The sequence below is a fragment of the Ruditapes philippinarum genome, unplaced genomic scaffold (genome assembly GCF_026571515.1).
Source record: "Ruditapes philippinarum isolate M1 unplaced genomic scaffold, ASM2657151v2 ctg12_1_1_1_1, whole genome shotgun sequence".
NCBI classification, from domain to species: Eukaryota; Metazoa; Mollusca; class Bivalvia; order Venerida; family Veneridae; genus Ruditapes; species Ruditapes philippinarum.
This window is the reverse complement of record NW_026861084.1, coordinates 609,227-625,985: the sequence shown is the minus strand read 5'-3', so window position 1 is coordinate 625,985 and position 16,759 is coordinate 609,227. Positions and strand designations below refer to the sequence as shown.

General features: G+C 31.0%; 1 protein-coding gene across 6 annotated transcripts in view; it reads left to right on the top strand.

Moving 5' to 3' along the window:
- Window positions 1-16,759, top strand: part of LOC132714457 (small conductance calcium-activated potassium channel protein-like) — a 99,549-nt gene that overhangs the window by 63,202 nt on the left and 19,588 nt on the right. Inside the window, exon 1 of one of the 6 annotated variants that reach the window (XM_060697352.1) lies at window positions 14,771-14,954. The exons of the other annotated variants lie outside the window; for them this stretch is intronic. The gene's annotated coding sequence lies outside the window, so the exon portion shown is untranslated. Of the gene's footprint in view, window positions 1-14,770; window positions 14,955-16,759 lie in introns of those variants that run through there. 6 annotated transcript variants of the gene reach the window in all.

Here is a 16,759-nt window from a genome sequence, read left to right as displayed (position 1 = left end):
TTTACTTTATCGCTTGTTTGTTTTTTATTCCTGGTTTTATTTGTTTCATTGAGTATATGAGCCGTGTCACGACAAAACCAACATAATGGGTTTGCGACCAGCATGGATCCAGACCAGCCTGCGCATCCGCGCAGTCTGATCAGGATCCATGCTGTTCGCTTACAAACCCTATAACAAGTAGAGAAACTGATAGCGAACAGCATGGATCCAGATCAGACTGCGCGGAGGCGCAGGCTGGTCTGGATCCATGCTGGTCGCACACCCACTATGTTGGTTTTGTCATGACGCGGCTCATATGATGTTTGTATGTCATGTAAAATATAATCTGTAATATTAATTACTTTGATATATTGGCATCTTGGATACATTACTGATAAATTTCGTTTGTCTGCCTGTCTAAAATAAGTTTGCATTTATATTTTGTTCATTTATATGCATATTAATTTTTATACATTACAAGAAAAATGTTTATTTAATGGTTGGAAATCGGTTATAATTTCTTCGCAATATTTACATGTTGTAGCCAAACTAAAACATTGCAAAATGTAAATGTTTAACATCCTGAATTAAGTCGTTCAAAATGTCAGGTAAATAAACACATGCCTATAAAAGAATTATAAATGAACCAAGAGGTTATGTTAACAGACGTACAGATGCATTTAATATGTATCCACATGCATAATAAATACACCTCCCCCGCATAATGTTTTCTAACAGGCGGTCGGAATGAAAAGGAGTATGCTTTTCCCATTTCATCACTTAGCTTACTGTTGTTTCTCGTAGAATGATTGTTTTCATCTCCTGTTTATTTGAGATAGACGAAAGAATATCGTTAGCATCAGATAAATGCTATAAATGGTAACAATATGCCAATGACTGATTAATTATTCCTTTATTTACGAATTTGACAAATTAATCTAAGTGGTATAATATGATTTTAATTAAGTTGATCAATTAAAGGAATTACCAATTTCTTTCTGATCAAAGTGCCTGGCAAAGCTTTTGTTCAAAGCGCTTGTCAATCTTTTCAGATGTTTCTCCCAATAAACATAATTGATAAAATATCCAATACTTTGATCATTCAGTTTGAACGGATATTTAACCAAATGTTTTGCTATATATGATACACTTCTAGCGGTTAAATTCCTCTCGTTATGTAAAACGACTTCAAAGAAATGGATTTCCAGTCTCATATAGACAGCTTAGCAAACAATTCCGGCAGAACAAGAGATCAAAGTTTTCCGATATTTAGTTCCCGTAAATAATTACCGCTATTCGTCACGTGATACCGTAACAAATGGCATCTTCTGATTCAGACTTTTATAAGTCATTTGAAGTCATTAGAACTAATGGATATATTTGTGCTGCATTGAAAGTTTTCAATCAAGTTTAAATTCTTACAAATGATGCATGATTTCAGATATTTGCACTTTCAACTATGTTTGTCTGTTTTGATTTGAGAATTTTCAAAGTACATGTGCATCTTTACATAAATATGTTTTTACTTAATATGATGTTTACATGATGTAATCACGAAATGGTTGCCTTACGTCTTGATCCATAAACTGCGTTGATATAATGACGTCAAAAAATCACCTCAATAAATAAAATGGGATAATGATCATTCAGCACGATATAGAGCGATAAAAATACTACCATCTACAGTTATATTTGAGAAAGTTGACACATTTCTTCTGCAATTTGATGCATTTGTTTCGTTAATTGACATATACTGTCTAACTACATAGCTATAAAAGCGCTGATCCATATCCCAAAAGAGTCGAAGAAACTTTTGTTTATCTGGTTTTCTAAGTTTTGTCGTTTGTTTCTTCTATTAAGATTAGAAAATATTCCAGTGCTCGTAAATAATTCATGACTATGAATGACAGTTTCTTTAAAACTTTTTTACCCTGGTAATTGTTTCTTGGAAGTTATGCCATTTGTAAAGAAGATTATTTGATATTTTGTTCTATAATGTATTAAATTTAAATGTATTCATAAATATTTTAAAATTATATGGTTGGCATGCAAAAAGAAATTTGAATAAAAAGAGAAATACAGCCCTCTTACAGCTTGAGTATGCTAGAACTAAAGAATCAGAGAAATCACCTGGGTTATCTATCAAGATTGAGGCGCACGTGACTGAGTAGTTAATTGCCTCTCAACGACCTTGGTTTGAACGCCGTCAGCCAGGTACTTATATGTGAGGAAGATATCCAGCTCTCTTACGTTTGTTCTACTAACGTGCCCGTTTTTGCCTGAAGTGATTTCATGGAGGGCATCGTCAGGCTTTCCTACACCATTATAGCTTAACGGTCGCCATAAGTCCATGTCGGTGTGAATTAAAACCTAACAAAAATTTACAATTGGAACTTATTATTCTTACACATTGTCATTTCTTTTTGCTATGATAGCATATTATTTCTGATCAGTGGTTTGTTAATTTTATATAATCTTTATTAATTTTATTTGTACATAAACAAATGAGCGTACATTACAACACGTTACTGTGTTTCCAAAATCAAATATTTGTATGTATGATCTTTAACACTAAGCAACAATTATTGACACAGATTGCATATCAGATCTAATCAGAGTTTTTAAGATTTGATTGTTTTTATTCTATGGATATCAATTTGCAAATTCATTTGGCGTATCTTTACCGCTAAACCCGTATTTTCCATTTCAGCATCATTCCATGTATATTAAGTGTTATGTTAGATATAATCTTAAAGCTATTCTATGTTCTGTGCCTTTGTAATATTGACTTAGAACAACGCTTTGTAAGCAGTTTATTTTGTATATTACATATAATTTCGTTATGGTGTTTTACATCTTTTTTTAGTTCTGTGTTAGCTTTCTACTTCTGCAATCCGTACTAAATGAGAAAAAAGTTAATGAGGAAAAGAAAGAATCAACTAGAGTAACTAAAGCACATAAATAATGAAACACCTTCACGGACAACTTCACTTGAGCAATAAATTATTCACATTAAATGAGAAACAATCTAATTAAATTCCACTTTGGCCAATGCAATTTTCAAAGAGTTAATTGGAAAAGTGTTTTAGCTGAAGAGAATAATAACATTGTGTTTCTCATACTTCAAACGTTTTCTCCTGTCTTGCTTATTTATACAATTAGGTCGTTTGTTTCAAAGGAAGTGGATTTAGCTTTTTTAAAATTCAACATTTGGGATCGGTAAATGTCCTTCAAAGAGAGGTATGTTATTTGTTAAGCAATATTTTACATTTTTATACAGAAGTAAAAATACTAAAGCTAAAATATTATGCTATCAGTTATGCATAGCATACCTTTAAGAAGAATATATTTAGTCAGAGTTATTTGAGTACGTTTAAAGTCTCATGAATACTATTTTGTATATGACGACTATCCTGGCGGAGGAAGACATTACAATAGCTAGAAAAATTGCAAAGGTTTTCATCATAAAACGTGATTTTAGAAACTTAATATGAATATGGTTTACTTGAATATATAAACATTACTATGATTGAGTTGATAGTAAAACGTCAACTTTCTTTGTTTAAAGCAAAATAATGATATCACGTTTGTAGCATCGTTTTAGTCAACCATTTTGGCATTTTAGCAATATGTGACAAACCAAAACAGTTTGTGATGATACACGAGTATTTCATAGTTATTTATAATCAGTCCTCGAAACTTTGAAAAGAAATGTCTAAGCTCGTGAAAAGGGAAGGCAGTGCTAGAAATTACAGTTTTGTCAATTAATTTCACAGCTTTTTCAGTAATAAAGGCAAACAGGTAAATAAAATAGACCATTAGGCATAACCAATGCAAATCTTTGAACTTAACAATTCCTTCAAGAAATAACAACACTTTCATGCAGTGGAAATATACTACAAGAATTTAAACAGCTTTAGCTTGGTTGCAATATAATATGGTCATATCCTGAGAGAGTTTTAACAAAAAGTTGCATGATTAATTTAAGAATAGAATACAATGTTTCTAACAAAGTATTTTAAGTAGGTTAATCATCGATGTCACGCACAAGCCGCCCGCTTGATTGGAAACTTTACAAAAATATTCTAAGTTTACAACGATTTTATTGTCCATGAAAAAAATAATGTGAAGAATAAGATTATTAATTAAAAGCACATTGAAATTTAATTATGTCTCTATTTTTACTAGAAAATAAGAAAATAGAAAAAAGCACAGTGCAGTATATTATATGAAATTGGTGTTATGAAACATATACATCATATAAATGATAGAATGTCAGATTCGCAGCATAAATCAGATGCGAAATTAAGCTATAGCATAGAAATAAAACATATGTTTTTAATTTACCAAGTCACTTGTTAGATATGAACTGAAGTATATCAGCAACCTTGCGAAGGAACACTTTTCTGCAATAAGCTTATCAGGTAAATTCAAGAAATGAAGTGCACGTGATTTATATACATGTATCTCCTGCATTTCATAAAGAAACAAACGTGCAGGCAATCAGTTTATACTATGATCGAGAGCATTATTTTTTCCATACATATAATCTTGTAGGTTATTATATATAATGAATAAAACATAACATATTTATCTGATGTAAGGCGCAAGGAATTATTATCAAAGTTTTTATGTAGGAGGCTCAATATAAAATTTCCATGACAATGCTTCGTAAATAAATGTTTCATGCGAATTATTGATCGTGTTAGTTGTTCCTCGAGTTTCCATTGTTTCAGTTCATGTGTAGACATTCAGGCTAAATTTGTTCAAGAAAACTCACACCCACGCGTTAACCGTGTTAGTTTTCTGTGAGTGTCAATTGTTTCAAATCATGTGTAGACATTCAGGTTTGATTTGTTTAAGAAACGCACATCCACGCTTATTTACTATAGATATAATTATTTTTAAATCGTATTGAAAGTTACTGGAATCATCGATTTATTAAGAATTCGTTCGTTTAAATTCAAATGAATAGTTCAGTCATGAATGGTTATGTGTTTCTCTCAAATCAATAACTTTGTTTATCAAATAATTTTATAGTACATAGGCACTTAGACGGTATAGAATATTTTCCTTGAATATCAGGATAAAGTGATTTTGAAAAATTAATGGCGATAGAGGTTATCAACCATTCATTTTAGATTGATTTTCTGTGCCTTCTTAGTGCTCTGCTGTGGTAGCTTGGATGCGTCAGGGGCTGCGTTCTGTGAATGTTGGATTTGCCGTGTTCATCTAAAGTTACCCTCGTCCTTTAGGTTAGAAATTGTTATGTGTGAACTAAGTAGCCAATATGACTTCTCTTTAACCGCAAAGTAACATGTAGACACTGCCTACAATGTATATGAATAGGTATCTGATTTGTTAAATACATGCAGCATTGACTGATTGTGTCAAGCACCTCGATCTTGAGATTAATCACATAAACAATTGACATCACTAGATTATAACTTCTTTTCTGTGTTTAAAAACTGTTGGCTTACATTTTCATAAACATCTTGCATAAGGGAAATCTTGTAAAATGTTTAGACCCGGATTTTGATAACCATCTACTACACATCTTTCATTTTCAAGTATATTATCTTGGTATACTTATATGTATACAATCAAGCGAAAAAAATATTTTTATTACGAATAACAACGGCTTTCTTTTTAAAGTGATGCAAGTGTTTTATATGTTTAGACTGCTGCTCGTTTGTTTTGTCTGTGTGTTATGGTGTAATGGCACATTGGCACATTACTGGCCATACCGCGCCGAAAACTGTATTTGTTAACGTCATATTATTAAACCTAAAACAGGATTATTACAAGTTTAAGTATACAATGCGTGATTTAAATCTTAGAATACATGTTGATATGCACGCAGAAGTACTTGACGTATGAATGATATAATCTTATTCTGGTATTTTACATTCATTGCATAACTCCCTAACTCAGGCAACAACGTCTACGTCTACGTATTTCCCAGTGGAATTCGGCATACTTCTGTTTCTATGGTATGTGTTGCAATGTCGAGTTTTATTTCTTTTAATCAGATAAAGAATACTTTCTAGTATCCATATACTAGTCATATCATTCGAAATAAACGCTCTATAGTTATGACTTAACATACCTCTCATAGAAGATTTCTGTTTGGAAAATTAACAACATATTTATTAACTCTCAATGTTGTTACGAATTATTTGTGTACATAATAGTTGGTGAATTTGAACGTCAATAACAAGTTACAAGTTTTTCCTGAGTGGACTGAGAATCTTGGGTAGCCTGTCACACTATACTTTTTAACCCCCTACAAATGGTCATATATGATCGTAGCCATTATTGTATAGTTGTTTATTTCTCTAAGATAAGCCAGCTCTGAATAATTTATTAGTTGTGTTTTACCTTGATAATCTATTACGGTACATATGTTGAGGAAGATAAGAAATGTCAATACACAAATAGCAATGATAAAATTCAACGTTTTACCCCTCACTTAGACGATACATTTAAAATAATGTTTCATCTATCAAATGATGACTTTGATTTCACAAAAATGCTGAACCATAAGGAACATAATCATAGGACAACGTTCATAGCTCAACACTTAGATTGTAATTTTATTTTTTATCAGTGATTTTAATGTACATTTAATGCAATATCCTTATCAAAAGATCATGTCAAGCTTTTTAACATTTTTAAATGTAAAAAATATTATTGATTCGAATCGGTAATTCGTTTGAATTTTAATGAAAATATTACACGAAAATAACAATAAAAGAACAATATGCACAACAAATATGACAACTATATAGTTTTGATTAATATGTTTTCTCCTTAAATGTAAATTTGATCAATTTAGTTGTCTCATTTTATAAATATAGAAACTCGACAAAAAGAGCATTTTCAATTTATTATAAATTTGTTCTGCCTCAATATTATAAAACTGCAAAATTGATTTAACCAAAGCAACTGTACTTGTAGGTTTATCATCTTTGAGGTTGATATTAGCTATAATCCCAGCGATACAGCGGCATATAACTGTAACGATTTGTTAATACTCAAAATCATTGTTTACTTTATCCTGAATTAGCTCAGAAATGTTGACATAATACATCGACACTTACAGTTGATAATTACTACAGCAAGTTTTCAAATCATGCGAAATATTCAAGGGAAATATAACATACGTTAAAGTATTTGATGCTTAAATCTGTAAAATTAGATGAGACATATTTTCTTATTTGTATCATTGCCTTATCTAATGGAAAATCAAAAATATCTCGAAGATTTGGTGTCACAATTTAACTATGTCATGTAAATCAAATTGTTGAAATGTTTCTCTACATCGAAATAAGCTTCTTTGTAAGATTTCATGTATTACACTAGTCAACACTTCAAAGCAAATTGTTTTCCTTTTCTTTACTCATTGGTAGACACACCACTTGCTCTCGTTTTTCTTCAGTCACCATAAATATTCTTTCTTAATCTTCTTAGTTATTCCAGCAGCTGATTAGTTCAGATTATGTGAATTTCAGGTGGATCGATATGAATATATTAATGTAAATGGTTCTAAAGTAGGTGAACGAATTGTTTGAGTAAAACTGTACTTTTAGTCGCTGTTACTTTGACTTACTATTTCACCTAACTTTTGCGTTAATTATAGATTTAATTATTTTAATTTTATGCTAGAAAATGTTATGACATTAGTCTATACTAACTTGTTCGATTTTGTTGGAAGCTATAGGCTTATAGAAACACTCTCCAATCCGTCCCTGGAACCATCTAGCACTTAGCAATGAGTGTAAAGTCCTTGTTCACGGAACCAACGGCTTGGCCCTGGTGGCGCTTTGAACCACGCAGCAAGCAATCCTTAAATTGCTAGACCGGTGCGTTAACCACTCGGGCACGCCGACTCTTTGATGTTCTGATGTGTCTGTTATGACACCAGTATCGGCATATTAATTTGCATTCAAGTATAGTGAACTATGTTGACCACCACAACTTTGCATTAGTATTCTTCTGTTCTCAACGTATTCCTAGATAGGACGCTTATTTTGGGCTTTATGTGTTTCACAGGAATCAGGTTTTCACTGCTGTAATGTATCTTTATAAGAATATCATCATTAGTGTTAAAACACTGTTAGTTTCCCACCAATTGTGTTTGGTATGAATGGCCTAACTTGTGGGTGGTCTAAGCATTACACATATATAACAGATATATATATATATAACATCAAAGGAAGTTTCCTGCTAAAATTCGTAAAAGCTTCTTTGTTCGTGGACAATCACTGATTTTCCAGAAGTATTAGGAGAATTAGTTGATTAGTTTAAACAATATTTTATTAATAATCCACACATTTACATAATAAATTACATAAAATAAAATTTACGGATTGAGTAGGAAGCTTGTAAAGCTTTTTTGAAAACTCTCTCCGTAATCAGTATTTAACAAATTTCAAATAAATGGTAACAAAATATAAAATATCTAAACTAAAACATACATATCATATCGACTTGTTCTTGATTTCTTACTATACATACTATTTTTATGTCAAGTATTCATGAACTAAATTTAAGATACATTGCTGTTAGATTAGAGGTATAAGCACGAGTATAAAATTCATTTTTAAAGGATATATTGCTTAGTTTAGTGATTGGTTAATTAAACTAATATGTTGAGAGATTTAATTATTAAAACATGTACATTGGAGGAGAAGTAATAATAGAAAGAGAAAAGAGAGATAAGGAACAAGAGAAAGAAAGAAAGTCACTTTACTACTATGGAGTTGGAGGACCTTTTTCTTTTCAAACGAATATTATTATGTATCAAATCTTTTTGTTTTTGTATGTATTTATGTATATGTGATATAATTGTTTCGTTTTGAGCACCGGTAAGTGAATTATCGCCGTATAGTAAATTATTCAATGTTACAGTTGTGATTTGACTTAAATTGTTTAATAAGGACAGTGCGGTCATCTTGATACATGGGGCAGCGGAGGAAATAGTGTTCTGTATTTTCTATTTCACCACATATACAAAAAAGGGCTGTCTATTATGTTTTTAGAAAAACAGGTGTTCTTTCAGAGAGCTGCAATGTGTTCTTAATCGTGTATGTATTATTTTGATATCTTCTTTCACCTATATAATAGTGAGCTGAACTTTTTGGAACATCTTCATTTAGTCTTTTTTTGAAAATTGCAAGCGATGGTGCATTTCTTAGTTCGACAGGGAGATCATTCCAGTCTTTAATCGAAGATGGTAAGAATGAATTTGAATAAAGTTGAGTTTGACAGAAAATATTTCTAGTGTTACTTGCATTTCGTAAGTTGTATACTGAAGTTTGTCCTACTGTGTTTGGAACTATTTTTTAAACAAACAATTTTTAAATCAATTTAGTATTTCTATTGTTTTATAACGATGATTTAGCAAGATCTTATCTATTATTATAAAATCCATTGCTAGCATTTTTAAGCACAGAATATTTCTTTTTTTAAAATCAAAAAAAAAAAAAAAATAAAAAAAAAAAAAAAAAAAAACTAACATTGATTTATCATAATAATTTACATTGTGTTATATAATATATGGCTCGTGAAATGCAGAGGGGTCAGATTTCAAGAATATTTAGTGTTAAGGTGTGGGCGTGGCCCTTTCCTCCTGTGGTGATAGTAGTGATGTCATCCTGGGGTCTGCATGCGCTGTGGGGAGGTATCTGACTCCCTCGGTACTGGACCTTGGTGTAGCAGTACTCATGCTATCCAGGTTCGTTAGGTTCAATATTCTTTTAGTCTGATGTCGCTGTATTCATTCTTTTTATCAATCGTTCATATATTTTCTGTTGTAAAGTATGACAACAAAACAATGAAAATCAATCAATATGCATTTAAAGTAGCTTTTAATATTTATTTATGAGTTTATGTTAAAAGGCACATTATTTCTTACACATTTATATATTGAAGACAATTTTAATGTATGACAATAATATTGTTAAAGTGAGTTTTTTAAGGATCTTTAAGTTTATATTGTATTAATATGTAAAAATAATTCCATAATTTATACTTTTAATTAGTTAATGCAAAATATTTTTAATGTTCATAATCCTGTTCATTTATATTGTTTTAGACATATATGATTGATGTAAAGCGCCTTTGAACATTTTAATGAAAAGGGCGCTATATAAATGTGGTATTTATTATTATTATTATTATAACTATGGAAGATAGATATTGTGGAGATAGGTGATTAAACATTTTATATAGCAGAATTAGTTTGTGTTTATAGCGTCTTACTTTTAGGGGTTGAAAACATGTGTCTTCATACAGATTTGAGAAAGAAACAAGTTTCGTTGTACCAGTTATAATTCTGCAAGCTTCAAGTTGGATTTTTTCTAACTCGAATTCATCTTGTTGAGTAATATTGTCCCAGACTACATCTGAGTATTTCAAGAAGAGGCCGGATGAAAGAAAGATATATAGTTTCGAGTGATCTACGATCAGTGATAAATTTTAAAGACCTCATAATATTAAGTCGTTGCCATGCCTTTTGTGATATGTTCATTATATGGGTATGCCAAGTTCCTTCAGATGAAAAAGTTACTCCAAGATGTTTGTGAGTGGTCACCTCATTTATTTGTATTCCGTTCATGACTAAGGGGAGGATGAACAGGTTATTGACCTTACGGAAAAAATGACAGATTCAGTTTTATTTGGATTGAAAGTGACAAGCCATCTGTTTGCCCATACAGTAATTTCTCGAGATCTAAGTTTAGTGTTGCAGCAGCGGTAGCAGGATTGTCAACGATAATATACAAACTTGTATCATCTGCAAAGAGTCTGATATATGAATTTATGTCAAGGACAATATCGTTGATATATATGAGGAAAAGAAGCGGACCTAATATAGACCCTTGTGGTACTCCAGCTGTGATAGAAGCCATTTGTGTGATGAGCCGCCGGGAAGAACTACTTTTTGTTTTCTTTCAGAAAGATAATCGCGAAACCAATTTAATAACACACCATTTATTCCAGTAGACTCAAGCTTAGAAATGAGACCTTTGTGCCAAACACGATCAAAAGCTTTGGATATATCACAGAAAACAGCTCTTACTTCTTTTGCCATCATCAAGGGCTTTACAAAATGTGTTATATATAGAGACAAGTTGATTAGTCGTAGAGTCGTTTGGAACAAAACCAGATTGCAATGCAGTTATTGTGTTATTTGAGACAAAGAAGTTGAAAATGTGTTTTGTGTATAATTTTTTCTAAAGTTTTACTAACTGTGCTGAGGAGTGATATTGGTCTATAGTTAGAAACAATTGTTGGGTCTCCTTTCTTATATACTGCACAGACATTGGCAAGCTTCCATTGTGACGGGACTTTTGAAGTTCTAATTGATTTATTAAATAGACGACATAGAGGTACAGCAAGTTCTCCTGACAGTTCCTTGAGAATTCTGTTATTAATATTATCAGGCCCTGATGCTTTGCCTACACTTAGAGTTTTTAGAGTGTCCTGAACCTCTTCATATGTAATATGTATTATATCAAGATAATTATTGTTATTTATTATTATGATTAATATCAGAGTTAGGGACAGGTTTATTCTTATCATCAAGTGAAGATTGCAATTGGAAAAAATTATTTAGTAAGTTTGCCTTTTCAGTGTCAGATGTCAACAAGTTGCCATTGTCATTTAATATTTTAACATTACTATTTACTGCTGGCCTAATAAATTGTTTGAGGATTTTCCAGTATTCTGATGTGTTTAGATTTTGATTTCTTAATTTTTTCCGACAGTTTTTTTGATATGTTCAGATTTAGCATTTTCCTAAGTAAGTGAGTTGTTTTGTTTCTTTAATGTTTTATATTTATTCCAGTGTTCTTCATTATTTGATTTTTTAGCTTTATCATACGCTCTTTTCCTTTTTCTTATACATTTTCTTATTTCGTTATGCATCCATGGAGGATCTGATTGTCTAATTGTTACTGTTTTGTTTGGGATGTGTTTCTTTGATAATGCTATAATTGTCTGTGTTATATTGTTTGCATAGGTATCAATATCATTATTTTCTAGAGAATCCCAGTTATATGCAGCTGCATCACGCCTCATATTGTCAAAATTACATTGGTCATATTTCCAGACAAGACGTTTAAATGATTTAGCATGTGGTTTGTTGCAGTGAAGTAAGCAATAAACTGGACAGTGATATCTTTGTTTTGTTTGAATCAAGAAAAGGGTCACCAACACCTGATGTATTGACACTACACTCAGAAGAAACAAGGTAAACGTCGATAAGAGAAGAGGATGATTCGGTAAAATGTGTTGGTTCGTTTATAATTTGTGACATATTGTACTGAGTGGCTATATCTAACAATTTTTTAGATGTTGCTGTGTTTTAATAAATCTAGATTAAGATCTCCTGTAACAACTATGTTTTTAATGTCAGTATCAAAGGCAAGGTCAATTGAACGTTCAATATTTGATAACACGTGTGAAGGTGATTTGGAGGTCGATAAAAAGTACCAATGAGGAATTTTGTATGATGAATTCTTAGTTTCTACCCAAACACATTCAACACCACTTATCTCAAGGTCTTGCCTTCTTATGGCTGGAATATTACTTTTGACATACACCAGAATTCCACCGTGATTATCAACAATCCTGTCTTTTCTGAAAGGTGAGGAAAAATTTTTCAAAAGAGATCGAATCAGATTCTATATTGTTGCTAAGCCACGTTTCTGTAAAGGAGATGACGTCGAAGTGCTGTAGTTCCCTTGTAAAATGTCTCTTTTGTGGAAAAAACTCTGTACGTTTATAATGAACCAAAGATAATGAATTTCTGAAAGCTATCTAAGATATCATTTACACTTGATGTAGAAGATGAAGAATAAGAAAACTCAGAGCTATTTGAGTCGGGTCCGGGATTTGTATGGATATCACCTGATCTTTGCAGAAGAATATATGCCAAAGTTTAAAAGACAGGAATACAATAACACCAAAAAGAAATATTATGGAACCAGAAAGATCCTATCCTCACCCTGTGTGTTATTTGACTATCAATGATAATTATGTCACTCCAGGACTATAGATTTTGTAGGGTGAGGTACTCCGTAGATAAAAGTGACAAAGATAGAGAAAGGAAAGAGGATAAGGGACATAGAATAATGAAAGTAATATATATACAATTAGTTGATTAGCATAAGTTTGTAGGTTAGATACATATTGTAATGTACATAATTTACACATCTCCCCCGCATTTTTTGTAGGTACTTGAGATAATTGAGTAGACAGTTTCTAATTGTGTTTGCTATGTTCTTGTCTGTTTTCTGCTTTTTGTGAATATGATGAAGTAAACATATGGGTCGGTGCATTACCCTTACAGTACTTCTGAATCAGTTAATAGCTTAAACATTCAGACTTGTATGTGTATGAGTCGGACAAATATATTCTTCAATAATTTGATTAAAGTTGTGATGAATGTCTTTAAGATTTGCTTTTCTTTAAAATTATTAGATGTACCATAACGTAGGAAAATGCATGTACAAACTGCCATACTGCCGGCATTATAAAGTAACGATTTCATCTTGTATTTAATTTTGAGATAAAAAAGCAGAATATGTTTGTATGATTATCCTAATAGTATAATTTCTTCGCAAATATCTTACAATGGTTGTATGAAAGTCAAACAGATTAATATATTCTGTAACAGTAATATATTACGGCACTGTGTTGTTTTACTCAGTAGAATTATGTATAGGAAAGGGGAATAAATTCGTCAAATCTTTCCTAATTTTAATTTTTCTAGATGAAGAAGACATACTTTTTGTTATATCTACATTATATTTTAGCCATACAGGCAATATTAGTTACATTGGGATCAAGTTCAATTGTACACAATTGCCGTCCATTTCTTTATCTCAATATGTTTTACGTCTCATAAATTGAATATTTTTATACAATGAAATAAATTCAGGGAGCTTTTGACTGCGATATAATCGTTTCTTGGGACGTCAAACATTTTAGCAGCTTAGCTATTACATAGCTTGCATTTATAACAAACGTCCAAGACCTGACTCTATAAAAACCTAGAAGATATGCAATTTTACCGTGTTGGGAGTTCATCAGGTTTCGATTTTATTTTGATATTATGAGGTGAATCAAATCTGAATAAAAACTACATATTTACAAACGGAAGATATCTATTTTTTACGTTTATAAAATAACAATTATTTAAATCATTTAATTTCATAATCATTATATTTTTTTACTATCAGATCAAATTGTAATAATAAATATAATCACATACGTTGGCATATTCTAAAATGAATAGTGACTGTCCTTATCCCGTAAAGCAAACATTTGCAATTATACTTCACAATGACTTTACTGATATCATTAAATGACAGTCCCAGATCTTATCTTACAAACATTACAAAATCGACTTGTTTTATTTTTTATTACCAGAATTTATTCGTCAATATGTGAAACAAATCAAACATGGCATTTATAACGTCTCATATTTCAGTCGTCTTAACTCATTCGGTTATGAGCTTCAACTTTTTTTTGTAAAAGAGAAATACAATTTTCTCTGAAATAAGTGGTTTCAAATGCGGTAAATTCTTAACAGATTGGATATATAAAAGATATGACTTCTGCTTCGATGACGTATAGGTTTGTTTTATGACATTTGTCTTATAGAATATGTTCAATGAAGAGTGCAAATTGTATTGCTTTAAAGTAGACAGTGAAAAGATCTACAGCTGTTGCTGTCACCGCACGCCCACTTTTTATTCGGAATTGGTAATTTGAAAGCAATACACATGTTATAGGCCTAGAAGAAACTGGTGTATATACTCGAAATGTTTTTATTTGGAATAATTGTATTGTCACGTAAATATCTTCGTATGGAACAGAATAGAACACTATAGGGTATGCTATAATCTGAAATGAAGATATTTAAATAATCTGGACTTTTCCCTATACAGTTACGTGCAAATTAGGTATGATTTTATTATTTTATATTATTTAATGTCTCATTTTTTTTCTTTTATGAAATTTTTAATGTTTCTCCTTTTCATATGTCTAAAGCAATTATTTATTTTTTACGTGTGTAATTTAGTTTTTTTGACAGACACAACATTTGTACTAAATTAACAAATAAAACTTAGGAAATCTTTAACCCCTTTATTGTATGATCGGTTTTTACTTTATAAGCAACTATAAAATTACCCACCCTGAAACTAGATTTATCTTAATAAGTATTAATCCATCAAAGTATTTGCGTAAAATCTTGTCAAGATTTTATTCAAAGTTCACCAACGATGCAATTTCATTTTTAATAAAAGTTGAATAGCCTCTAATAAGGAAATTCACTGATAGACTTTCCTACAATTTCATTTCGAAAGACTTAAACTATTTTAAATAAGTGAAAAACGTTGGTAAGAATTCAATTTCAAAAACTCGTAAGTTAAATATTAAATCGTTACACTTGTATTCTTTACAAAGTAATGCCATATAACTAGTACACCTGGTGCGTTTCATATAATTTGAGTAGAATGTCGTGAAAACTAGGACAATTTATTGTTGATTGACATTGATTTGTCAAATATTGGTCGTGTAGCTTACTCTTAGTAGTCAGCACCATTAGCCATAAATAATTTAAGTGACCTATGAAAACGGCCGCTAATTCAGCCTAAACGAAAGATAAAGACAGGCGTTTTATATATAACTGACGGAATATAAATTGAGTTCTTAAACAAGTCATTAGAAATGAAAGAGGTCATTTGTCAGTTTTGTGAATAATACATAGTATAGAGGAAACAAAAGAGGTTAACAAACAAATAAAAGTACGGTCAAAGGATATGAAAAACAATTGTTGCCATAAAAATGCAACATGTGGCCAAGCTTTGTGATATGTAGTAATATATAATTCTTTGTTTATACATTTAAGTACCAAAAACTCCAAAATACGTTTTGATATAAATAAAACACCTCGTACAGTTGATCTGAACCGGAATTGAAATTTAATACTTTATTCTTTTTTTCTTTGAAAGTTTACAACATTACTTTATTAGTATAATGCGCATAAATCAACTGTTGCAAAATACCTTGAAATTTACCGTATTGCTAGTTCACAGAAACGATTCCCATGAGCAGATAATGAATGGGAATTGTGGGCGTGTAGGCTTATTTGTTTGCTGATTATTGCTGACAAAATTAGAGTGAAGCACTAAGAAAGAATAATTTGAACTCAGTGATGATAAGTAGACGAACCTACCTTCAAAAATGGGCGTTAGCGTTTAATCCTACACGTGTGTACCTGTATTGTTGCGTAGAAGTTCTAAGAATATACATCTTAACTTTCCCTTTTTTATAATGTCATAAAAACAGTTAATATATTTTAATAAAAAGCTTTTACATTTTATGTATTGATAATAGTAAGCTTTATAAATTAAACACGAAAATAATCTCAAATGCTATTCATTCGCATTTTAGTTACTTATAAATATTACACAAAATAGCTAAAATTATACCAATATATAAAGTCGAATACTGAAATATCATTAGCATCTACTTGTTGCTCAACCCTTCTAAATTGATCATTTTTCAAAAGATCATCAAAGTCCACAGGCGGGAATGAAATTATTGATTTTCTACTTGGTTTGAATTGACAACCCACGCTTTAATTTCCATTTACGCTTAGTATGACCTCAGGTAATATTAAATTTCTCCAAAGTTGAAGTTTTTAATTTCTAAAGAGAAGAAGGCTGAGTTCTCTTGCCTTTAGGGATATATTTAATTACAT